The 26,411-nt window shown below is 44.9% G+C and overlaps 1 protein-coding gene across 1 annotated transcript in view; it reads right to left on the bottom strand.

The window, feature by feature from the left end:
- The window catches only part of SYCP1 (synaptonemal complex protein 1), a 360,929-nt gene that overhangs the window by 126,914 nt on the left and 207,604 nt on the right, over positions 1-26,411 (bottom strand). The gene's annotated exons all lie outside the window — the stretch shown is intronic.

The following is a 26,411-nucleotide window of genomic DNA, read 5'->3' on the forward strand; positions in this document are numbered from 1 at the left end:
ATGATTAAAACAATATATATAAAGTACATTTAGTTACTTAATGAATCACAGGGTGTAAATACTAGCTTATGAGGGTGTGTCAAAAAAAACATTTATACCAGAAGTATAATCTATAATGAAACAAAGAATAATATCAAACAGCATAATCATAAACCAGTATTCCCATTGTTATTGCGTTCCTCATTAAAATCTGCTTCTTTGGGACAAAGTAACCCAATTATCTAGTTGTTAAAAGTCAACACAGGTCCTCACAGTACAGTATATCTGTACAAAGAGTAGATAGACAAACACCCCAAACATCAAAGATGTAACATAGTGATGTATTTCATTTGTGAATAGTATATGTGCACTTCTGAATTTTCCATCCCAGCACAAAGTCAGCTGCCTTTTTGAATGTATATATCTGAGCACATAATTGAATAAAATAGGCCTTAGCAGAGTTTACAGCTTTATTTAAAATTGTTGTTAACATAAAATGTCTGTCCTTATTTTGACTGCAGTCCATAGTTTTTTGTACACTATACACATTACTTTGATTTCATTTTTCAGCCTCTTGTTATGATTTTAAAGGGGTTGTAAACCCTCGCCGGTTTTTCACCTTAATGCATTCTATGCAATAAGGTGAAAAACATTTTTTAATGCAGCAGCGCCCCTGAGCCCCCCCTATACTTACCTGAGCCCCGAAATTGCGCGACGGGAACGAGCACACCAGCTCCGGCCGGTGTCTCGTGTCCTGAATGTATAGATTGATAGGAGCGCAGCTATTGGCTCCCACTGCTGTCAATCAAATCCAATGACGCGGGCGCCGGGGCCCAGTCATACATTCAGCGGCTATGGATGCTGAATGATAGACTCGGGAGCGCACCCGCAAGGTAACCCCCCAGGAGAGCGCTTCTCCTAGGGGGGTTATCTGATGTGGGGAGGAGCCGCGAGGTTCGGGGCCACTCTGTGCAAAACGAGCTACACAGTGGAGGTAATTATGTTTGTTATTTAAAAAAAAAAAAAAAATCAGTACCGTAATTCTGAAATCTTTCTGTCTCTGCTGCAGAACTAGGCCAACACAAGACCATCAGCTTTGTATCTTTACTTTGCTCTATGTACATTCTTTCATTGGCAAAGGGTATGTCCCATTTCAGCAGCACAGAGCCCTGTTGAGCATCATTAGGTTTGCCACATTCAGGTATCCATTTATGAAGCAGTGCAAAATTTCCACTGATCCCTTCTCCGGCATTCACAGAGGAGATCTTTCTTGTCTGGGTGGCATTTTATGAAGCGGTGTAGATCGCTTCTCCTTTTATGAAGTGAAGCGACCTACAAGTCCCCCTAAATAATATATATATATATATATATATATATATATATATATATATATATATACATATATACACACACACATTATATATATGTACATATACAGTGTATCTCACAAAAGTGAGTACACTCCTCACATTTTTGTAAATATTTTATTATATCTTTTCATGTGACAACACTGAATAAATGACACTTTGCTACAATGTAAAGTAGTGAGTGTATAGCTTGTATAACAGTGTAAATTTGCTGTCCCCTCAAAATAACTCAACACACAGCAATTAATGTCTAAACCGCTGGCAACAAAAGTGAGTACACCTCTAAGTGAAAATGCCCAATTAACCATTTTCCCTCCCTGGTGTCATGTGACTCATTATTGTTACAAGGTCTCAGGTGTGAATGTGGAGCAGGTGTGTTAAATTTGGTGTTATCGCTCTCACTCTCTCATTCTGGTCACTGGAAGTTCAACATGGCAACTCACGGCAAGGAACTCTCTGAGGATCTGAAAAAAAAGAAATGTTGCTCTACATAAAGAAGGCCTAGGCTATAAGAAGATTGTCAAGACCCTGAAACTGAGCTGCAGCATGGTGGCCAAGACCATACAGCGGTTTAACAGGACAGGTTCCACTCAGAACAGGCCTTGTCATGGTCGACCAAAGAAGTTGGGTGCACGTGCTCAGCGTCATATTCAGAGGTTGTCTTTGGCAAATAGACATATGAGTGCTGCCAGCATTGCTGCAGAGGTTGAAGGGGGTGGTGGATCAGCCTGTCAGTGCTCAGACCATACGCCGCACACTGCATCAAATTGGTCTACATGGCTATTGTCCCAGAAGGAAGCCTTTTCTAAAGATGATGCAAAAGAAAGCCAGCAAAGTTTTCTGAAGACAAGCAGACTAAGGACATGGATTACTGGAACCATGTCCTGTAGTCTGATGAGACTAAGTTAAGTTAAACTTATTTGGTTCAGATGGTGTCAAGCATGTGTGGCGGCAACCAGGTGAGGAGTACAAAGACAAGCGTGTCTTGCCTACAGTCAAGCATGGTGGAGGGAGTGTCATGGTCTGGGGTTGCAAGATGCTGCCGGCACTGGAGAGCAACAGTTCATTGAGGGAACCATGAATGCCATGTACTGTGACATACTGAAGCAGAGCATGATCCCCTCCCTCCAGAGACTGGGCCGCAGGGCAGTATTCCAACATGATAAAGACCCCAAACACACCTCCTAGACAACCACTGCCTTGCTAAAGAAGCTGAGGGTAAAGGTGATGGACTGACCAAGCATGTCTCTAGACCTAAATCCTATTGAGCATCTGTGGGGCATCCTCAAACGGAAAGTGGAGGAGCACAAGGTCTCTAACATCCACCAGCTCTGTGATGTCGTCATGGAAGAGGACTCCAGTGGCAACCTGTGAAGCTCTTGTGAACTCCATGCCCAAGAGGGCTAAGGCAGTGCTGGAAAATAATGATGGCCACACAAAATATTAACACTTTGGGCCCAATTTGGACATTTTCACTTAAGGGTGTACTGTCTTTTGTTGCCAGTGGTTTAGACATTAATGGCTGTGTGTTGAGTTATTTTGAGGGGACAGCAAATGTACACTGTTATACAAGCTGTACACTCACTACTTTACATTGTAGCAAAGTGTCATTTATTCAGTGTTGTCACATGAAAAGATATCATAAAATATTTACAAAAATGTGAGGGGTCACTTTTTTGAATGAATGACAGGGACATAAATGACAGGGAGACATGGTTACTGTCTTGGGGGGGTCTGATCGAGGTAGAAGGAAGTTAACAATCTTCCTCCTTTCCCCTCGGTTCCCCCGGGATTCTCTCTTCACTCCCCAATTCACCAGCTCTGAGCTGGTGAATCAGAGAGGGTGAATTCTGACACAGATCGCCAGTAAAGTGCTGAGATTACAGCTTCATAAACTGGCCGTTTCTGTGTCAGTCAATGATGGATTCTCAGTGTTCTCAGATATTATTGGTTCTTCCCCCATCATCTGTTTCATAAACCGTTTGTGAGCCGAGATCAGCGGCGATCCTCGGGATCACTGCTGTTCACACTTTCATAAACGGACACCTTTAGTAGAACTTTGTCCTTCAGCCCTTTGATACCTGCCTTGGTTACTCCACAATTCCCACAATGTGACCGACCCTTAGTTCCGCAACTTGAGTACACGTGATCTATTCAGAGCGATCCACTTCTCTCACTAAAATAAGCCGATGTCCAAGGTAGCCATTAAAGTGACTAATGAATCCAGACTGGATTTTGAGATGTAAACAACTTGGCTCACACCTAAAATCGATTTTCCGTGCTAATCAGACCTTACGCCCACTCACTCCTGTGGAACGTTTATGTTCAGACAAAACCCATCTGAGACACTCCCTCTTAATGTCTTATTCTATGCTGACCTCTAACATGCAATCACGAGGCCACCAGTTCTTGCAAAAATGGAAGGGGGACATACAGAGACAGTTCACAAAACCCCAAAAAAGACTGGATATTCCTCTTTGCAAAAACAAAAAAGGAAAAGTGTGGTGTCACCCGCAAACCACCTCCATCCCAATATATGCAACACAAAACAGGAAATCGACCCGGGACTTTAAATGAGGTGAATGCCTTTAGCCAACAATTGACAGAGTAAATGCAGACTCAAAATGTATTAAAATAGTCATAGAAAGATATAAAAATTATGATAATGAACTCATTGCAAATAATTATACCTCTTTAGATACACATTTGGCCAGGTCCTTCCTACCGCCCCCTGCAGCTACCTATTGTGATCTTTGCCGGAGGTTTAGCCCTGGAAGTGTGTGGCACCCCCTTGGTGACTTGCAGGTACCTCATTCCCATCTGTAGAATGTCTGGCTGGGTGTTTGTTCTGGGGTGGAGGCTTCTAGGCCACCCGATGGTGCATATGTGAGGATGTCCCCTTGGTGCTCTTTAATTGGTGGTGGAGGTCAGTCTACACTGACAGCTCGCAAACATATATATATATATATTTGCATATTTGAATTTTTGATATTTTTCTTGTATTACTTGCCCGATTATATTTACTGATTGTTATATTTCTTTCATAGAATAACTGTAGCACTCTAGGTATTAATAACTTATCCCTGAAGAAGCCAATACTGGCGAAACATGTCGGATACCTAAAATACCTACCTACTGCATTGGCCGTTACATCTATGAGGCCAAGTGACGTGAAGCTCGCTACAGATATGTTTTTAGCATTTATGCACACCATGCTTTTGTAATTCTATTGTTTATTTTTCATAATTGTTATGTATTAATAAAAATTGTTTATTTTAATATTGGAACATATTGTGTTCTTCCTGGCACCGTCATAATCCCTATATTCCCTTTTCTCTGATTTAATCATGTATCCAAGTCCATTGTATATGTCAGCTGAGATAAAAAATATATGTATATCAGTCAGTACTTTACCAATAGAGTAACCATGGAGTATGCAATGTAATGAAAAAAACACACATACACATATATATATATAAATACATATGCATTTATGTTTCAGTTGACATTATTAATGGATACTGGGAGATCTTTGGTGACACATTCCCCCATCCCGGCCATGTGTGCCCCCCGTTTGTGCTCTGTTGGGTTGGTTTTCCCTTTGCCTCCTCAGCTCCCGAGCCGGATGCTCATTACTGCTGCCTCTGGGTATCAAGCAATTGGTAGTCTGATTCAGCCTCTGGTGAGTATAGGGCCATGCGTTTTTGGACCTTCTTGACTAATTGTCATGATACCATGTCTGTGTTGATACTTAACTGGTTCATTATATCCCCTACAGATGTACTACACACGCATCTACCCCTGATGAAGCGAGCATGGTCTTGCGAAACGCGTTGGGATACTTTTTATGCATGTGTACTCTGCAATTTACATTTTATACCCCGATATGTGTAATGACATTTTCTACTGTATGTATCATTTCAGTGGCTTGGCTATGATTCATGTTTATGTTTGCATGACTATTTTAATACATTTTGAGACTGCATTTACTCTGTCAATTGTTGGCTAAACACATTCACCTCATTTAAAGGGTGACGGGTGTGTCTCTTGTGGATGATCCAGTGGCTTGCTTGTTACACATTACTCCAATGTCAGTGAAGCACTATAAAAACTCTTTGTTCCTCTGGAGGGAGGGGATCATGTTCTCAGTGCAGCCAAGGCCCGTATCCCGGATATGTGGAAGAAGTCCTCTCCACCTACAACTGAACAATAGCTAGATTGTTTGGCTGACATACAGATGACGGAGCAGTTATCGGCCGACTTAAGGGCACAAACAAAAAAATATTTTAACCACCTGCAGTCACTGCCCACGGTACATTTACCTGGGGGCGGCATGGGCAGGCTGGATGACTTATGTGACACAGCGGATTGTGGCTCCCGATACCAGGCTGAATTGAGCAGCCTGTGGATCATGTGATTGCTATGTGATCACATGATCACAATGTCAACAAAGCTGTTATGAATAAATGTTATTCATAACAGCTTTGCTACTTATACAGTAATGCTGTGATTGGCCCAAAGCTCTCACATGGTACCTGGGCCAATAACAGCACTCTGTATCATGTGATTGGCTGTAGCCAAGCACAGATCACTTGTAACCACAGCTGTTATGAATGTAACCCATAACAGCTCAAAACATTGCTGTTTCATCAGTGATCATCATTGTAACAGCAAAGCGTAAAAAAAAAAAAAAAAAAAAAAAAAAAAAAATCCCCGATCACTCCTCCAGAGTAGTACAATGAAATATTAAATTTTATTAAACATACTGTCACCAGTTAGTGTCTCTGATCACCGCCACACCAGTCACTGTACTGCACGCACAGCTCACAGTACAAATTCGGCAATGACGAATCTGACTAAACTTACGCGCAGTAACATCATCCCCACCCGGCCAATGACAGCAGCCGGCGTTTGAGACCTGAAAGCCAGCCGCCCTGAAGATGTCAGTGGCTTGGCGGGGAGCTTGGGGACGCTGCATCTGAGGTGAGTATTGTTCTGCTTTAAGTATGCTCTTTATTGTTCTTGATACAGATTTCAAAGTATACAGAATGTGAATTTATAAGTGACTTTAGTACCTCTTGTATGTTTCTGTCATGATACTATTGTCTGTAACTGTCTGCTCTGATGATTTTCAAAATAAAGAATTAAAAAAAAAGTAGAACAGGCCAGGACATGAATATTCAAATATTTACACATTCTTCAAGTACAACTAAGTTATGGTGACCAGACGCTCTCCATTTAATGAGGCTGTCATCAGATGAAATCTGATTTTAAAATTTTAAAAATGAGTTCCTGATTCATGAAGGAATGTTTGTAAGCAATACTGCGTGAAGAGTGGAGGAGAAAGGAGGAAAGGGGAGTGGTGAGGACTGAAATGCAGGATTCGAGTGACTGGATGGGAAGGCAGTGGACAGAGCTTTTGGCCAGTGTGCCTGGACTGGAGGTAGGCTGCAATAGTTGGGCTCTGTGCCTTACCTCTCTACAGCCCCTCTCTCATTGCCAAGGACTGGTACCTTATGAGTGAGGTCCAAAACTAAAACCTCCTCTGCTGTTCTCTTGATCTGTACCTCCACTCCTCCGGCCTGTACATGTGGGGGGAGCTTTGTCCAGTGTGCCTGGAAGTAAGCTCCTACAGCACTCCTGCTACTGGTGTGTCCCTCAGTGAACAGACAGCAAAGCACTACCTCTATCCTGCTTTCCTCCTCAGCTATGTCACAGCAGTCTCTTCAGTACTCTGCATTGCCCCAATACAAAATCTTTGCAGCAATTATTATATCAGACTTACAGAGGCCATTCTATATTGTTTCTGCTTTTCTTGCCTGCAGTGTCACCATTAGATCTTGCTGTGACCTCCCTCTCCCCTCCCCATACCTGTCCACCTACTTCCTTATACCTGACCTGTCCACCTACCTCCTCACACCTAACCATCCCACTCAGCTTCAAATACGTGACCTGTCCACCTACTCCCTCATGCCTGATCATTCACCTACTTTCTCGAACCTGACCCATCCATCTACCTCCTCATATCTGACTTGTCCAATTACCTACTCATACCTGACCTGTTCCTCTGCCTCCTTAAAACTGACTTGTTCACCTACCTCTACATACCTGATATGTCCACCTACCTCCGCTTACCTGATCAGTCCAATAAACCTCCTCATACTTGACCCATCTATCTACCACCTCATACCTAACCTGACTTTCTACATCTTCATACATGACATCTAGACCGACCATCTCATACACTACACTGCACCATCTCAATACACTACATGCCCAGCTATTTCTTCATTGCTGAGCTGTTAACCTCCCTCCTTATATCCAACCTCTCCACTTACTCCTAATACCTGACCTGTCCACCTACCACTTGATACCTGACCTGTTCACTTTCCTTCTAATACCTGACCTATCCTACTACCTCATCATGGCTTACCTGCCCCCCTAATACTTGAACTGTCTACCTTTCTCTTCTGTCTACCTGACCTTTCTACCTAACACCTCATATCTGACCTGTCCACCTACCCCCTAACCTTCCCATCTACTTTTTCATACCTGACCAGTCCACTTACTCCCTATTATCTGACCATTCCACCTACCCCTTCATATCTGACCCGTGTACCTAAATCTTCACATCTGATCTGCCACCCACCCCCTCATATCTGATCTGTCCACTTACCTCCTCATACATGATCTTCCACCTGACTCTTTGTCCAACCTAGGTCAGGTATGAGAAGGTAAGTGGACAGGTCAGACATGAAGGTATACCTGACTGGACACCTACCTCCTCATATCTGACCCATTCCCCTGGCTTCTGACACTTGATGCTTCCGCCTACCTGCTCACACTTGACCCATTCACCTACCTCTTCATACATGGCCCATCTACCAACCTCCTCATACCTGACTCATTCACCTACCTACTACTAACTGACGCGTCCACCTACCTCCTTATACCTGACATGACCACCTACTCCTTCATACCTGACCCATCCAACTACCTTCTCATACCTGAACCATCCACCTACCTCCTCATACCTGACCCATCCACATACTGCTTCATACCTTCATAATCTACCTACCCCCTCACACCTGATCTGTCTACTTACCTTTCATACCTTACCTGTCCACCTACCGCTTCTTACCTGACCTCTTTACCAACCTCCTCATACCCATTTACCCTCTAATATCAGTCCACCTACCTCAGGGGTGTCCAAACTTTTTTCAAAGAGGGCCAGATTTGATGAAGAGAACATGCATGAGAGCCGACCATTTTGCCTGACATTCTTTGAACCATTAAAATTTGGTGTAAGTGTGTTTGTTCGAGCAATAATATACTGCCCAAGAAGAATTCTCTTGCCTTTGTGGCTATGTGCGGTGAAGAGATGAGCTTGGTCGTGTTATTTCGCTATCCTGTATTTATCGGCATTTAACACGTACCTTCACTTTAAGAGGGAAGTTTCAGGAAAAAAACTTAAAATTCAAATAAAGAACTGTGAAGCAAAATAAGGGTCAGTGCCCATCAATGCATCCTCACAAGTGTCATGAATGCAGCCTCACCATTGCCATGAGTGCAGCCTCACCGTTGCCATGAATGCAGCCTCATCGTTGCCATGAATGCAGCCTCACCGTTGCCATGAATGCAGCCCCACCGTTGCCATGAATGCAGCCCCATTGTTGCTATGAATGCAGCACCCCCATTGCCATGAATGCAGACTCACCGTTGCCATCAGTGCAGCCTGATCCATGGTCATCTGCAACCTCAGAGGGGACAGGGAGGGAGGGCGGGACGAGCGCCAACAGATTACATACAAAGAATCATTTTTTTAGGCAGCCTCTTTAATACAAAGTCCCGCCTCCTATGATGGAAAGAACAGTTGTCCAATGACAGCGCAGGAGATGGAACTTCCTATTACAGAGGCCGCTGTGTAAACAGGAAATACTCCTGTATGTACGGCACTCCTCCTGCCTCCTCCCTTTCCCCTCCAAGGCAGCCAGCATTTATATCTTTTGTGCCCCCCCGGCGCTCGGGGATTCATCACAAAAGATATACATGTCCAAATTTCCAGGCGGGCCGTTCGAAACCGGTTCACTTACCCCCTTCAAACCCGACTTCTCCACCTATTCCCTCATGTCTGATTCATCCACCTACCCCCTCACACCTGACCTGTTCACCTACCTCCTCCTAATACCGGACCCCTCCACCTACTTCCTCATACCTGATCTGTCCACCTACATTCTCATACCTTACCTATCCACCTAAAACCTTATACTTGACCAGTCCACCTTCCTCTTTAAATCCCCTCCCCCCTCATACCTGACCCACCTATCTACCTTGTCATACCTGACCCGTTCACCTACCTTCTCATATCTGACCTGTTCATCTAACTCTTCATACCTGACTTGCTTACCTACCACCTCAAACGCTACCCTTATCACCTAACACCCCATACCTAACTATGCCCACAAATCCCCACCTACCACCTCATACCAGATCTATCCACTTACCTCCTCATACCTTTATACCTAATCTGTCCACCTATCCCCTCATACCTTACCTTTCCACCTATCTACTCATACCGGATCTTTTCACGTACCACTTCATACCGGACGCGTCCACCTGCCTCCTCGTACCTGACCCATTTATCCAATTCCTTATACCTGACCTGTCCTATTATTTCTTTATACCTGACCTGTTCACCTATCTCCTTATACCTGACCTGTTCACCTACCTCCTCATATCTGACCTGTTCACCTACTTCCTTATATCTGACCTGTCCACCTATCTTTTCACTCCTGACCCATCTACCTTCTCATACCTGACTTGTCCACTTACCCCCCAATAACTGGCCTGTCCACTTACCTCTTCCTACCTGACCTGTTCACCTATATCCACATATCTGACCTGTCCATCTACTTCCTTATATCTAAACTGTCCACCTACCTTTCCATACCTTACCTATCCACCTAACACCTTATACTTGACCCATCTACCTATCCTCTTATATCTAACCAGTCCACCCACCTCTTCAATCCTAACTCACCCACCTTTCCCCTCATATGTGATCAATCTATCTACCTCCTCATTGACCCGTTTACATACATTCTCATAGCTGACTTGTTCACCTACCTCTTCATACCTGACTTGTTTACCTACATCCTCATACTTGACCTGTCCAGCTACCTACTCTTACCTGACCCATCTACCTACTTCTTCATACCTGACCTGTTCACCTACTTCTTCATACCTGACTTTTTTACCTCCCTCCTGATACCTGACCTGTCCACCTACTCCCTAACTACTGACCCGTTCACCTACCTCCTCATACCTCACCCATCCAACTACCTCCTCAAACCTGACCACCTACCTTCTCATATCTTATCCATCCACTTGACACCTTATACTTGACCCATTTATCTACCCCCTCATACCTGACCTGACCAGTCCATCTTTCTTTTTTTTCAATCAGATTTTATTTAATTACATTTTTTCCCATATTTCATAAAACATAAAAATACAAACATAAAACAATAAACACATCACGCAAAACTCCAACAAACAGCAAAAAAAAAAAAAAAAAAAATTACAATTAATATTACCACCTATAGACCACATTATATAAACAGATATTAATAGTTTGTAGTTCAGATTTAGCTACTGGGTCAACGGGGACATTGTCTCCATCCATTGTGCCCAGATGGCATCGAACTTACTCATTGAGTTTCTTTAAAAATATGTATGTTTTTCAAAAGAAATAAGCCTATTGAGAGCAAAAATCCAGTCGGACAGAGTGGGAGGTTAGGGAGATGTCCACCTAAGGGAAATTTGTCTAAGGGCATTAAAAACAGAACACAAAAAGTGGTATTGGAAATAGGAAAAGTGTAAAGATTAGGGTCAAGATAGCCCAAACGGCATATAAGTGGTTGAACTGGAATATTTAGATCAAAAAGCCCATTAAGTGTGCCAACCGCATCCTCCCAGTACATCCTGAGTTTAGGGCATCTCCACAATAAATGTTTCCACATCTGGCACATGTTGGGTCAGATCTCAGGCCTATGGAATACACAAATTCCAGGGTTCTATATACTCTATGTAGAATAAAAATCTGTGTCAATCTATGAGATGGAGAGAGAGGGGTGAGAGGAAGGGACCGAAGAATCTTCTCCCAAGCTTCCTCTGAAATAGAGCCAATGTCCCATTCCCATCTTGCCCTGGGGCGAATCGGGAAACTGATAAAAATTATCCCAAGAGGACTGTATAAGTTACAGAAATAAGTCCCTTAGATGACTTAGCTTGCACAATTCTATCCAGGGCGGAAGTGGGGGAAAAGGACAGATCAGCTGAAGAAAACTCTGTACATAATGCATGACGCAACTGAAGAAACTGGTAAAACCACCTGGGCTGTAGGGGGTACTCCATCCTCAGCTGCTCATAGTTTTTAAGATGGACTTTCTCGTATAGTTGAACTAGGGTGATTACCCCAGCCTTCTCCCATCTTTGAAAACCTTGAAGAATAGTTACCTCACGCAACCTGTCATTACCGCAAATAGGAGTATATCTAGTAGGGTAAGAGAATTCCAACAGTCTTTTTGCTGCATTCCATGTTTTGTACATTAACGCCAGAGTGGGCATGACGGCATAAGAAGTCCACTCCCCCATTGTCCCCTCCAGTAGATGTAATGGTGACTGGCCCCCAAACAGCTTGGAAAATAAACAAAAGGCAGCATGAGATGAAGTTACAGAATCCCATCCTGCAAAATGCTGTAATTGAGCTGCTAAAAAGTATACCCTCGGGTTGGGTACCACTAGTCACCCAGCAACCTTAGGGTGATGCAGTACTTCCAGTTTTATACGAGGGGATTTCTTTTGTCAAATCAAATGTCTAAATGTGCTATTGATCTTTGCATAGAGCCGAAGGGGTATCCAAACAGGAGAATTCTGTAAAAAGTATAATAACTGAGCCATCCAAATCATCTTTAGTAGGTTTATACGACCTACTATGGAAAGGGGTAGCTTCCATCAGATTTTGCTTTGACTTTTTGAATCTAGAAAGTAGTGGGGATATATTATCTGAAATATACACCTGAACATGACCGGTTATAGCTATACCCAAGTATTTTATAGAAGACACTACCTTACACTGTAGATGGTAACGAATCCGGCAAAGGGTCCTGTGGCAAGAGCACGGATTTTTCCCAATTCACACCCAGCCCTGAAAACCTGCCAAATTCATCAACATATTCCATTACTATTGGCAAAGATGATTGGATATTGGTTAAAAACAAAAGAATGTCATCCGCATATAGCGCAATCTTCTCCTCATTATTGTCAGAAACCATGAATCAGACCGAGACAGAAGTACAGTTAAATCACACTTGTTTAATAATAAAAGTAAAAAGGTAAATAGAGTAAGCGTAGTCAAAGCATAGCCAGAGTCCAGTAACCGAATGGGGTAGTCAGCCAAGCCAGAGTTCAGTAACCAGATCGGGTAATCAGCCAAGCCAGAGTTCAGTAACCAGATTGGGTAATCAGCCAGGTCAGAAGTCAGGGATCCAAGTAGAGGAACAGCAAGCAGGATAAGGAGCCAGAAGGGATGTCAGCAAAGCCAGTCTTTGAACAGGAACGCAGGAGATGGTTTCTTGTGATGTGACCAAGGCACAGGCAGGAATGAAGTAAGCTGGAGAACTTTAAGTAGGCAGGACTGACGAGCAGATCCACAACAGCTGATTAACTGTGGAGAGATTTTAGAGCTGGCAATTAGCCGATAGCTGAGCGGCCAGCTCAGAGAAGGAAGGCCTGAGCCAGCCCTGACAGTACCCCCTCCTCAATGACCCCTCCCCCTCAGAGGACCACCGGGCTTGAGGGGAAAACGTCTATGGAAATCACGGAGGAGGGCAGGAGCATGTACGTCCGAGGATGAGACCCAGGAGCGTTCCTCCGGACCGTACCCCTTCCAATGCACCAGGTACTGTATGCACCCACAGAACCTAGGGGAGTCAACAATGGATTGTACCTCATACTCCTCATGGTTCTCAACCTGTATAGGGTTAGGACATGGCACCGAGGTGGTAAAGGGGTTGCAGACCAATGGTTTCAATAAGGAGACATGAAACACATTTGAGATGCGCATACCAGGAGGAAGGTCCAACGCGTAAGCTACTGGGTTAATCCTGTGAAGGATACGGAAAGGCCCAATAAACCAAGGTGCGAACTTCAGTGAGGGAACAGTCGGAGGTAGTGAGATTACAGTCAGACCCTGTCCCCAACCTGGTAGAAAGGCGCAGGCAGGCGTCTGCGGTCAGCATGGAGTCTGTAACTATCATTAGCATGACGCAAAGCCTCCTGGACTTGTGCCCAAGTGGAACGAAGGTCAAGGAGATGCTCCTGTAGCACAGGAATACTCTGCGGAACAAACGAGTCAGGCAACATGGAAGGCTGACGAAACCATAATTCGCCATAAATGGAGACAATCGGGAAGCAGAATTCAAGGCACTGTTGTGAGCAAACTCTGCCCATGGTAATAGGTTTGACCAGTTGTGATGGTCAGAAATATAGCAATGTAGGAATTTCTCCAAGGACTGATTGGCTCGTTCTGCGGCCCCTTTAGACTGCAGGTGATACACAGAGGAGAAAGCAAGCTAAATTCCCAGCTGTGCACAAACAGGCTCGCCAGAACCGGGACACAAACTGACTACCCCTGTCCGAGACAATCACCTTGGGTAGCCCATGTAAGCGAAAGATCTTCCGAGCAAAAATGGAAGCCAGTTCCTTAGAAGTGGGCAACTTCTTAAGTGGAATACAATGACACATCTTTGAGAACCGGTCAACCACCATAAGGATAACTGTGTTGCCTTGGGAGTTGGGCAACTCCACAGTGAAATCCATAGACAGGTGGGTCCAGGGCCTCTCTCCATTGGGTATGGGTTGTAGGAGGATCACTGGAAGGTGTTGTGGAGTCTTACTCTGAGCACACACAGAACAGGCAGCTGTGAAGGCAGTTACATCAGCATGTAGACTAGGCCACCAGAATTGTCGAGAAATGGCCCAAACAAGTTGATTCTTACCAAGGTGGCCAGCTGCCTTGGGAGAATGGTAAGTCTGGAGCACAGCAGACACTCTGGGACAAAGCAGCGGTCACAAGGTTTCTCAGGAGGAGCATCGACCTGAGCAGCAAGAATTTTGTCACCCAAAGGAGAAGTAAGACTGGTGCGAACTGTAGCCAGAATACGATCAGGAGGAATCATAGGCACCGGAACCGACTCCAACTTGGAAGTGGAGGAAAATTGTCTTGACAAGGCGTCAGCCCTTACATTCTTAGTACCGGGTAAGAATGAAACAATGTAATTGAAACTTGACAAGAAAAGAGCCCATCGCGCCCTTCTGGGAGAGAGGCGTTTAGCCTCAGACAAGAATGTGAGATTCTTATGGTCAGTAAGAATGAGAACCGGCACAGTGGTACCTTTGAGGAGATGTCTCCATTCTTTCAGAGCTAAAATGATTGCCAACAGCCCTCTGTCACCAATCTCGTAATTACACTCGGCAGGTGACAATTTCTTGGAAAAGTAACCACAAGGATGCATAGCACTCACACATATAGGACGTTGAGACAGAAGGGCGCCAACACCAGTCTCAGAAGCATCAACCTCAAGGATAAAAAGGTAACGTAGGATCAGGATGTCCCAATACAGGAGCAGAAACAAAGGCAGCCTTGAGGCTTTCAAAGGCCTTAATGGACTCTGGAGACCAACTCTGTGGGTTACCGTTCTTTCTGGTCATATCGGTCAGGGACTTGACCAGAGACCGATAATAGTTGGCAAAACCCAGGAAACGCTGCAGAAGACATAACCCCACGGGTCAAGGCCACTGTAGGACTGCCAAAAGTTTCTCTGGGTCCATTGAAAAACCAGCAGTGGAAATGACATAGCCCAGGAATTTAACCTGTTCCCGATGGAAGTCACACTTCTCCAGTTTACAATAGAGATTGCTCTCTCTTAATTTCTGAAGCACACGACAGACATCTGTGTGGTGGCTCTCCAGGGACTTGGAAAATACGAGGATATCATCGAGATAAACCACCACACATAACTGCAACAAATCTCGGAGGACATCGTTAATAAATTCCTGGAAAACTGCCGGGGCGTTACAAAGGCCAAAAGGCATTATGAGATACTCATAATGGCCTGTTCTGGTATTAAACGCAGTTTTCCACTCGTCGCCCTCCTTAATCCTCATGAGATTTTAAGCCCCTCTCAGATCAAGCTTAGTGAAAACCGTTGTTCCCTTGAGGCGGTCAAATAACTCTGTATTCAACGGGATCGGGTAGGCATTCTTAACCGTGAAATGATTGAGACCCCTATAATCAATACAAGGTCTCAGTTCACCGCTCCTCTTCTTCACAAAGAAGAAACCAGCACCAGCAGGAGACGATCATTTGCAGATGAAACCCCGAGAAAGTGCATATGCAACATACTCATCCATGGCTTTATCCTCCAAGACCAACAAAGGGTAAACCGGGCCACGAGGGGGAGTGGCACCAGGTTGAAGGTAAATTGCGCAATCATACGGCCGGCAAACTACTGGCTTGACCTTTGTCAAAGACATCGCTAAAATCACGGTACTCCTTTGGCAGGTAGGAGAGTGAAGAGGTACACAGGACCTTGGCTACCTTCCGGAAGCATGTTTCACTGCATTGTGGTGACCAGGAGAGATCCTCAGCACAGAGTCAATCAAAAGAGGGGTTGTGCCTCTGTAACCAAGGATAACCAACAACCAGCAGAAACTTAGGAGAGGAAATCACTTGGAATTGGATTATCTCATGGTGAAGAGCCCCTAAGGCCATGGACAATGGAACCGTCTCACGAGTCACATGGGCAGGCTGTAGAGGTCTCCCGTCAAGAGCCTCAATGGCAAGTGGAGTGTCACGCAGCTGCAGTGGAATCGAGTGCTTTGATACAAAGGCAGCATCAATGAACAGGCCTGCAGCCCCAGAGTCGATTAGAGCCTGTATCTCGATAGACGACTCCGCCCAAGAAAGAGTGACCGAAACCAGAGGCTTATCCTTCTGGATAACTGGGGACGACACAACACCACCTAAGGTCTGTCCATGACAGGACCTCAAGGTTCGGGTGTTCCCAGGACGGGGTAGAACAAGACTTCAAAAAGTGACCTGCCTGGCCACAATAAAGGCACAATCTCTCCCTCCTCCTAAAGGCTCTCTCATCCGCAGAGAGACGCGTGAAGCCCAAGTGCATGGGTTCATCTAAACAGACTTGACTGACTCTTCATGGGAGGTGAGGGAGGCACGGGTGGGACTGCAAAGCTCGGAGACAAATGTACAGGAGGCTTCCGCAAACGCTCCTTAAAAGAAAGTCTTTCTCTGAGTCTGGAGTCAATGGCAAACTAGATCAAGCTCTCCAGCTCAGTAGGTATATCTCAGGTTGCTATCTCATCCTTGATGGAATCCGAGAGACCATGAGAAAAAGCAGCCACGAGGGCCTCATTGTTCCAAGCAACCTCTGCTGCCAGAGTACGGAACTCAATGGCGTAGTCGTCAACAGTTCTCGTACTGTGATGGACATTAGACACTTGGCAGCAGAAGCGGAGCATGCGGGAACGTCAAATACCTTTTTAACCACTTCCCGCCCGCCCTATAGCGGATTGACGTCCGGGAAGTGGTTGTGTTATCCTGACTGGACGTCATATGACGTCCAGCAGGATAACATGCCGCAGCGCGCCCCCGGGGGCGCGCATCGCGGCGATCGGTGGAGCGGTGTGTCAGTCTGACACACCGCTACACTGATCTTGGTAAAAAGCCTCCGGCGGAGGCTCTCTACCACGTGATCAGCCATGTCCAATCACGGCTGATCACGCTGTCAATAGGAAGAGCCGTTGATCGGCTCTTCCTCACTCGCGTCTGACAGACGCGATTAGAGGAGAGCCGATCGGCGGTTCTCCTGGCAGGGGGGGTCTGTGCTGATTGTTTATCAGCGCAGCCCCCCCTCAGATCACCACACTGGACCACCAGGGATCGCCACTAGGACCACCAGGGAAGGGGCAACATGTGGATGACCAGGTATGTACCCCATGGCCATCCACATGTGCCCAGTCAGTGCCAATCAGTGCCCACAAATGGGCACTGATTGGCACCATTATGTTGCAGTGATGCCCAACAATGCCACCCTTAGGGGCATCACTGCAAACAACCAGTGCCGTCAGTGCCACCCATCAGTGTCCATTCATGCCACCTGTCAGTGCCCATCCGTGCCCATCAGTGCCCATCTATCAGTGCCCATCCATGCCCATCTGTGCCAACTATCAGTGCCACCCATAAGTAACCATCAATGCCACCTATGAGTGCCCATCAATGCCACCTATGAGTGCCCATCAGTGCCGCCTATAAGTGCCCATCTGTGCCACCTATGAGTGCCCATCAGTGCCGCTTACCAGTGCCACCTATCAGTGCCCATCAGTGCCGCCTATCAGTGCCCATCAGTGCCGCCTATCAGTGCCCATCATCAGTGCCCGTCAGTGCCACCTCATCAGTGCCACCTCATTGGTGCCACCTCATCGGTGCCCATCAGTGCCGCCGTATCAGTGCCAGTCAGTGCCCGTCAGTGCAGCCATATCAGTGCTCGTCGTTGAAGAAGAAAACTTACTTATTTACAAAAAAATTTTAACAGAAACAAAGAAAAACTTGTTTTTTTTCAAAATTTTCGGTCTTTTTTTATTTGTTGCGCAAAAAATAAAAACCGCAGAGGTGATCAAATACCACCAAAAGAAAGCTCTATTTGTGGGAACAAAATGATAAAAAATTTGTTTGGGTACAGTGTAGCATGACCGCGCAATTGTCATTCAAATTGCGACAGCACTGAAAGCTGAAAATTGGTCTGGGCGGGAAGGTGTCTAAGTGCCTGGTATTGAAGTGGTTAAAGGAGGCCACAAACTCAGGGTAACTCAAGACAACAGGTTTTTGCATCTCCCATAGAGGGTTAGCCCAGGCCGAGGCTCTCTCAGAAAGCAAAGATATCACGAACCCTACTTTGCTTTTGTCCGTGGGGAATGCCTGCGGCAGCATCTCAAAGTATATCTTAATTTGGTTGAGAAACCCTCTGTATTGAACTAGAACGCCCCCAAATAGTTGGGGAAGCGGGGCGGAACCAGACATACCTCTTATAGAGGTAATACTCAAGGAGGGTGCCTGCACAGAGACTGGTGCAGCAGAAGGGACGGCCTGCAACTCAGGTTGTATTGGAGAAGCCACAGTGGGGGATTCCAGGTGAGCCGTGCGACTCAGGAGCGTTTGTAACGCCATGGCAAACTGATCCATGCGGTGATCTTGCTCATTCAATCTGGAAAAAATATTACCAACGAGTGGATTCAATGTATCTTCTGAATTCATGGCCTTTGTCTACTGTCAGAAACCATGAATCAGACCGAGACAGAAGTACAGTTGAATCAAACTTGTTTAATAATAAAAGTGAAAATGTAAATAGAGTAAGCGTAGTCAAAGCATAGCCAGAGTCCAGTAACCGGATCAGGTAGTCACCCAAGTCAGAGTTCAGTAACCAGATCGGGTAATCAGCCAAACCAGAGTTCAATAACCAAATCGGGTAATCAGCCAGGCCAGAAGTCAGGGATCCAAGTAGAGGCACAGCAAGCAAGATAAGGAGCCAGAAGGGATGTCAGCAAAGCCAGTCTTTAAACAGGAACGCAGGAGATGGTTTCTTGTGAGGTGACCAAGGCGAAGGCAGTAATGAAGTGAGCTGGAGATCTTTAAGTAGGCGGGACTGACGAGCAGATCCACAGCAGCTGGTTAACTGTGGAGAGAGATGAAAGCTGGCAATTAGCCCACAGCTGAGCGGCCAGCTCAGAGAAAGAAGGGCTGAGCCATCCCTGACAATTATCCCCTCTTACTATACCGGTGACCTCTGTGGACGCCACAAGTGGCAGGCCAGGGGCTCTATAGCCATGGCAAAAAGCAGGGGGGACAGAGGACACCCCTGCCTAGTGCCACGGTTAAATCTAAAAGATGGAGACTGAAGGCCACCAATCCAGACTGAAGCCCTGGGAGCAGTATATAGCAAGCGGACCCACTTACAGAAGGTAACGCCAAGACCAAATTTTAAAGTGGAGTTCCACCCTGAAAACGATTTTCACATTTTTCCATTCCTTTATTATCAAAAAAAAACATTTGCAGCGAATTTCTTTTTTAAACTTACCAGAAGTGCCCTGTTGCTAGGTGGGGGCTCCTAATCTGCCACTCCTGGCTCCGCATCACTTCCTCCCTCGCCTGTGCTCCTCACATTTCCCAGGAATCAGTGGGCAGGACTGTGTGAAAAAATCGCGTTATTTCCTGACAGGAAATTACACGATTTAAGGCGGATCACATCGCCATTTTTAACAAAGCCCTTTGTTTCCCACTTGGCTGTCCCATAGAGAGCTGCCGAGCAAAAGGAGCTCTGTGAAAGGTGGCAATCTTTGTACTGCAGCAATATATATATTGTGTTTGGTTTCATATATATAGATATATATCTATTTATAGATATATATCTATATATAGATATATATCTATTATAATCCATAATTATAAAGAGTATTTGTGCCAAGATCTCAGGAATACTTCACCTTATCCAAGCATTGCAAATTTTTGAGCTGCTTGCAAGGATAAGGCTTCCTGCTTTTGCTCTGTATAGATAATGTTATATATTTTGCTATAACAACAGGGCGGGACCTTCCTCCATCGCTGCACGTTGTTATGGCAACTTGCTAAACAACCTGCGCTATGGCTACCGGAGCATCGCGCATGCGCGAGATCAAGAGGTAACCCAGCATGCACCTCCCGATCAGTTATCCAGGCAGAGTTTGCAATTGGGCTTCATATGCCCACGTTCATCATGGCCAGAAGACAATCATCTAAATCGTAAGATTAAAAAAATATATATATGCTTACTATCCACTAGCAAATATACATATAGTTTATGTGTGTTATTACTGCAGTGTGAGGGGATGCCTGGGAAGAAAAAAAAAAAAATTCTGTGGCCCGGAACTCCACTTTAACCACTTGCTGCCCGCCCACCGTCAAATGATGGCAGGACCAGGCGACTCTTGTTCTGGGTGGACGTCATGATGGCGCACCTGAACAGTCGCTCTTGCGCGCCCGCCGGGGCGCCCACAGCGCGGCAATCTCAGTCACGCTGTGTTGCTAGGACAGGGCGCAACCCCGATCTCTGTAAAGAGCAGTTGCTGTGGCTTTTTAATCATGTGATCGGCACAGCCGGTCACATGTAAACAAGGAAGTGCTGGTAATCGGCACTACTCGCCTCACACTGACAGTGTGTGGCGAGGAGAGACGATCTGCGGCATTTCCTCGCAGTGGATAGTGAGAGATGTAATTAGGGCACTGATGATCTGTGCCCTGATTACATTAGAGCGCCACCAGTGCCAGCAACCCATGCTAACCAGTGCCAGCAATCAATGCCCACCAGTGCCAACAATCAGTGCCCACCACAGCCAGAAATCAGTGCCCATTAGTGATGCCAGTCAGTGCTGTCTTTCAGTGCCGCCCATTAATGCCCATCAGTGCCGCTTATCCATGCCGCCCATCAATGCCCACCAGTGCCGGCTATCAGGGCCCGTCAGTGCCACCTTTCAGTGCCCACCAGTGCCACCTATCAATGCCCACCAGTGCCACCTATCAGTGCCCATAAGTGCAGATTATTAGTGCCTCCTCATCAGTGCCATCTAATCAGTGCCCATAAGTGCCGCCTCACCAGTGCCCATAAGTGCCAGCTCATCAGTGCAGCCTATTAGTGCCCATCAGTTCCGCCTCATCAATGCACATCAGTGAAGAAGAAAAATTACTTATTTACAAAACTTAGTGACAGAAACAAAAAAAAAGTGTTTTTTTTTCAACATTTTTGGTCTTTTTTAAAGAAAAAATAAAAATCCCAGCAGTGATTAAATGCCACCAAAAGAAAGTTCTATTTGTGTGAAGAAAATGATAAAAAATTCACATGGTTACAGTGTTGTATGACCGTGCAATTGTCATTCAAAGTGTGACAGCGCTGAAAGCTGAAAAATGGCTTGGGCAGGAAGGGGGTGAAAGTGCCCATTAGATAAGTGGTTAATGGCATCTAATGTCAGAAAGGCACTTGGTCTAAAACCAAAACCTGCATATTTAAATAGGCCCACCTGATTTTAAATGCTGTTGACATATTAGGCATAAATCCAGCCTGATCCGGATGGATAATATGCGTAATGACCTTATTCAATCTATTAGCAAGTACTTTGGCCAATATTTTAATATCTGTAGATAGTAAATAAATTGGCCTGTAGGACTCAGGGTAGAAGGGATTTTTATCTTTCTTAGGTATAACTATTATAGCCGCCTCTCCCATAGAGTCTGGGAGCCGGTCCGCGAAAAAGGCCTTGTCAAATATGCCAAGAAGGGCTGGAAGCAGCACTTCACTGTATTTTTTATAGATCTCTATTGGAAGACAATCTACCTCTGGAGCCTATTGCCTCGTACACACGATCGCACATTCCGACAAAATCCATTTTTTTTCCCCGACGGATGTTGGCTCAAACTTGTCTTGCATACACACAGTCACACAAAGTTGGTCGGAAATTCCGAACGTCAAGAATGCGGTGACGTACAACACGCATGACGAGTCGAGAAAAATGAACTTCAATAGCCAGTGCTGCTCTTCTGCCTGATTCTGAGCATGCGCGGAACTTTGTGCGTCGGAATTGTGTACACACGATCGGAATTTCCGACAATGGATTGTCGGAAAATTTGAGAACCAGCTCTCAAATTTTGTGTGACGGAAATTCCTATGGAAAATGTGTGATGGAGCCTACTCACAGTCGGAATTTCCGACAACAAGGTCCTATCACACATTTTCCGTAGGAAAATCCTATCGTGTGTACGGGGCATTAGAGTTGGCAAAACTGGCCACAGCACTTTCCAATTAATGTAGTTTAATTGGAGCACTAGGAATTTCCTGGTCTATCAATGAAAGAGCCGGTAGATTGATAGTATCCAGGTAGGCGGAAAGCTCAGTTGAGGTATATTCAACCCTGGAGGTATATAGATCCTGATAGTAGCACTGAAAAATTGCTACAATAGAACTCGCCTGAGTATTTAATCTCTCCTGCAACATTCCTCAATGCCACAACCTGGGCAGAATTGGACTGAGACCTTGTTACCTGAGCCAACAGCCTGCCGGTTTCCTCCCCCTCAGCCCAAATCATGTGCTTCTGAAAAAATTGGTTTATGCCTAGCCCTAGCCTCTAGCAGCCCACCTAAACTTCTCAGATGATAACCAATCGAATTGGTTATCTGGGGTGGAGTCTAAAATATACTTGGCTTTCGCCTTAGCGGTCCCCGCTTTTGAAAACTCCAATTCCTTACGGGAAGCAGTTTTAATGGTGCTAATTTTTTTAAGTAACAGCCCCCTGAAGGAAGACCTTGAAGTCATCCTATATCATTCCCGATGCCGTAGAGCCCATGTTTTGAGAGAAAAAACTTAATTAGAGGATCAAACTAAACCATCCTCAGGAAAAAGGTCTAGCCAGAAGTTGTGCTATTGCCATGAAATATTGGATTTGAAATACCCCGACATTATAGTAACTAAAAGAGGAGAATAGTAAAAAATACCTTGGGGTTCTATATTAACCTCCATAAGCCTTGGGGTGAGCTCTGCGGAACACAGGGCCATATCAATTCTTGATAGAGAATTATGCTATTTTTAATAGCATGTATAAGCAGATTCACTAGGATGTAACCGTCTCCATATATCCTGCAATCCAAGCTCTCTACAAAATCTACCTAGTGGGGGACAGGCTTTCAGCAGGTAGATATCTAGGTGCTGGGCATCTGTCAGGACCCAGATCCATGACACTATTAAAGTCCCCAATTACAAAAACTGGCACTGAAGGTGAAACTCCTGCAGAGGAGATAAGCTGGCGAAGCACTTCTACATTATAAGGGGGAGGTATATACACTACAGCAAATATCAATTTCAGATCATAAAGCTTACAGTGCAGGAACACATATCTGCCATTTTCATCTACCAAGGTCTTACTGCAGGAGAACAAAACATCCGTATAAACTAAAATGGAAACCCCCCTTGAGTGGGAGTTATAAACAGAATGATAAGCTTGTTGAACAAAACGACGGTTCAAAAATCTAGTGGTATCATCAGTAGTATGTGTCTCCTACAGACAGACCAAGGAGAGACGAAACAAGGCAACATAATCAAAGACCGATCGCCTTTTCAGGGCATTATTTAGCCCCCGAACATTCCAAGAGATGATTTGAATCAACTGGTTTACCATAAATAAAAACTAGACATTGAATTTGTCAATCGGCTCGAATATAGCTTTTGTATTCCCTTCTTGTAATTTGTAGTAGGTGAAGCAAGAACAAAACAGAAAGACAAAAAAAAAAAAAGAGAAGAGAAGAGAACAAAAAGAAAACTAACAAAAAAAACAAAACATTTTCACGCAGGAGATCACTAGAAAAAGTATGCAATAACTATCATTTCTATTATGTATTAAATTGACGGTCCTTCCAGTCCTGTGCCTCTTGGGGCAACTCAAAGAATTGCACCCGGTCATCGTGAGCCACACGCAGACAGGCAGGGTAAAGCATAAAATATTTAAATCCCAGAAGTTGCAGCCGTTTTTTAGTTTCCCGAAAGTTTGCCCTCCGTCTCTGAACCTCCAGCGAAAAATCGGGAAACACATAATATAATTTTAGCACATTATATCTGATATCTTTTAAAGCCCTACCTCTCCTCAAAATAGTCTCCATGTCTCTGTAGTTCAAGAGACGAATAAGAAATGACCATGGAGTATTCCCTGGTAATAGATTTTGGGTAGGAGCCTTTCCTTGTTAAACCTGACCCATCCACCTACTAACCCATACTTGACCTATTCACCTACCTCTTAATACCTTCATACCTGACCTGTTCACCTACCTCTAATACCTGACCTGTCCACCTGCCAAGTGTGCATGCTTGTTTGCACATTTCCTTGTGTGCATTTTAGGGAAGTCCATTATTATCAATGGCCTGCTGCATGCTCATGAAACAGACAATAAAAAAAACAACAAATGCTAGCGCTCAGGGTACCGGTATAGTGATTCACAATCGATACAATCAAAGCTGGTAATAAAAAGCAGGACTGAATTAATCAATTATAAAAAGTCCACGAGTAAATATAAAAAGTCCAATCAGTTGTAAGAAATACTGAGTAGTGGATCTAGGGAACTGGATAAGGATGATGAAGTCTATAGGGAAACAGGCACTAAGGGCTGCTCTTCTTAGGAGTGAAGCCAACTCAGGATCAACATGGAAAAAAGAAAAAGCAGAAAAGCGCCTCTGAGTGCAATGTTTTAATGTGTAGTACAATAAAATATTCAACACTTACATATCAGTAAGGATATAGAATTTAGAGTATAGCCTCCTATAGAATTTTTTGTTCAAAAATTAACAAAGTACCAGGTTGATATATAGAAAACGGGGGATGAGGGTGGGAAGATAGAGCAGTTGCTGAAGCTGGCCATAAATCTAATCCCAGACTCAAAAAATGTGATGGACTGTCTCGGTACTAATAACAAACAAGATGAATAATATAAGAAAAACAATTACATAAAAATGACATACAGGGTACATTAAAACAATTAGGAAAAAATTGTATTTCAAAGAGCAAATACTCCAGGTACTCCCGAAAAGTATCTGCTGTTGAAGCAATTCTCGAAATTGATTTGGTTCTCTACTAGTTTGGCGGGTGACCACTTCTTCAGGAGAACTAATCTATAAAATAAATAATGAAATAAGGCACAGTTCGAATACAAGATATTCGAAACTGAACATAGTAGGGTTCAGCAGGTTATACAAGATAATTGGATGATAATCATCGAATTGCTCACCAGGCTGCAGGGATGGCCTATATGTGAAACCATTAGCCCGAACTAGAGGCTCCCGGCGGACAAGGGGGGTGAATGCGGGTATAAGTCTGAACAGAAAGATCATAAATAAAGATCATACACCAGAATGATAAAAGGAGTCACAATCCACTCATTGCAAAGAAAAAGGAAAAATAGGAAAAAATGGGGGAATGGGAGAGAAGGGTTGGAATGGAAGGAAAAATAGGGGGGGGGGGGGATGAATAGGGGTAGAGAAGGGGAAGGGGGGAAGAAAACCACAAGAGGGGCAAAGATGATAAGGAAAAGTAAGGTGGAAGAGGAAGGAAAGGACAGGGGAGGGGGGGAAAGGGGGTGGGAGGATAGGGAAGAAAAGGAAAAGGGAAGGGGAGGAACGGAGGGAAGTGGGAAAAAAGGAGGGGGGAGGGAAAAGGGGGGGGAGGGAAAAGTGTGAAAAAGGGGGAAAAGAGAGAAGGGGGGGGGGGGGGAGAGGAGGGGGAAAAAGAGGGGAGGGGGAAAAAAGAGGAGGGAAGTATGGGGGATAGAAACCCGGAGTGGGGGTGGGGAGATAAGGAGGGGGATGGATGGATATGTGACGAGAGCTAACAGGGGAGCAAAAAATTAATTATTTTTGCCAACACCTGAATGGTCCCTTCATGTCCCCTGGAGTTTTGATATAAATTATTACACATGGTAATAATTACCCTCAGGTGAGCGTTTTATTTATTGCTCCCCTGTTAACTTTCGTCACATATCCATCCCTCTCCTTATCTCCCCACCCCCACTCCAGGTTTCTGTCCCCCATACTAACCACCCCTTTTTTCCCCCTTCTCTCTTTTCCCCCTTTTTCACACCTTTCCCTTCCCCCTTTTCCCTCCCTCCCCTCTGTTCCTCCCCTTCCATCCCACTCCTTTTCTTCCCCTGCCTCCTCTATCCTCCCATTCCCTTTTCCCCCCTCCCCTGTCCTTTCCTTCCTCTCACACCTTATTTTTCCTTATCTTCTTTGCCCCTCATGTGGTTTTATTCCCCCCCTGCTCTACCCCTATTCATCCCCTTCCCCCCTATTTTTCCTTCCATTCCAATCCTTCTCTCCCATTCCCCCATTTTTTCCTTTTTCTTTGCAATGAGTAGATTGTGAC

Source organism: Aquarana catesbeiana, linkage group LG02, assembly GCF_042186555.1.
Source record: "Aquarana catesbeiana isolate 2022-GZ linkage group LG02, ASM4218655v1, whole genome shotgun sequence".
Taxonomy (NCBI): Eukaryota; Metazoa; Chordata; class Amphibia; order Anura; family Ranidae; genus Aquarana; species Aquarana catesbeiana.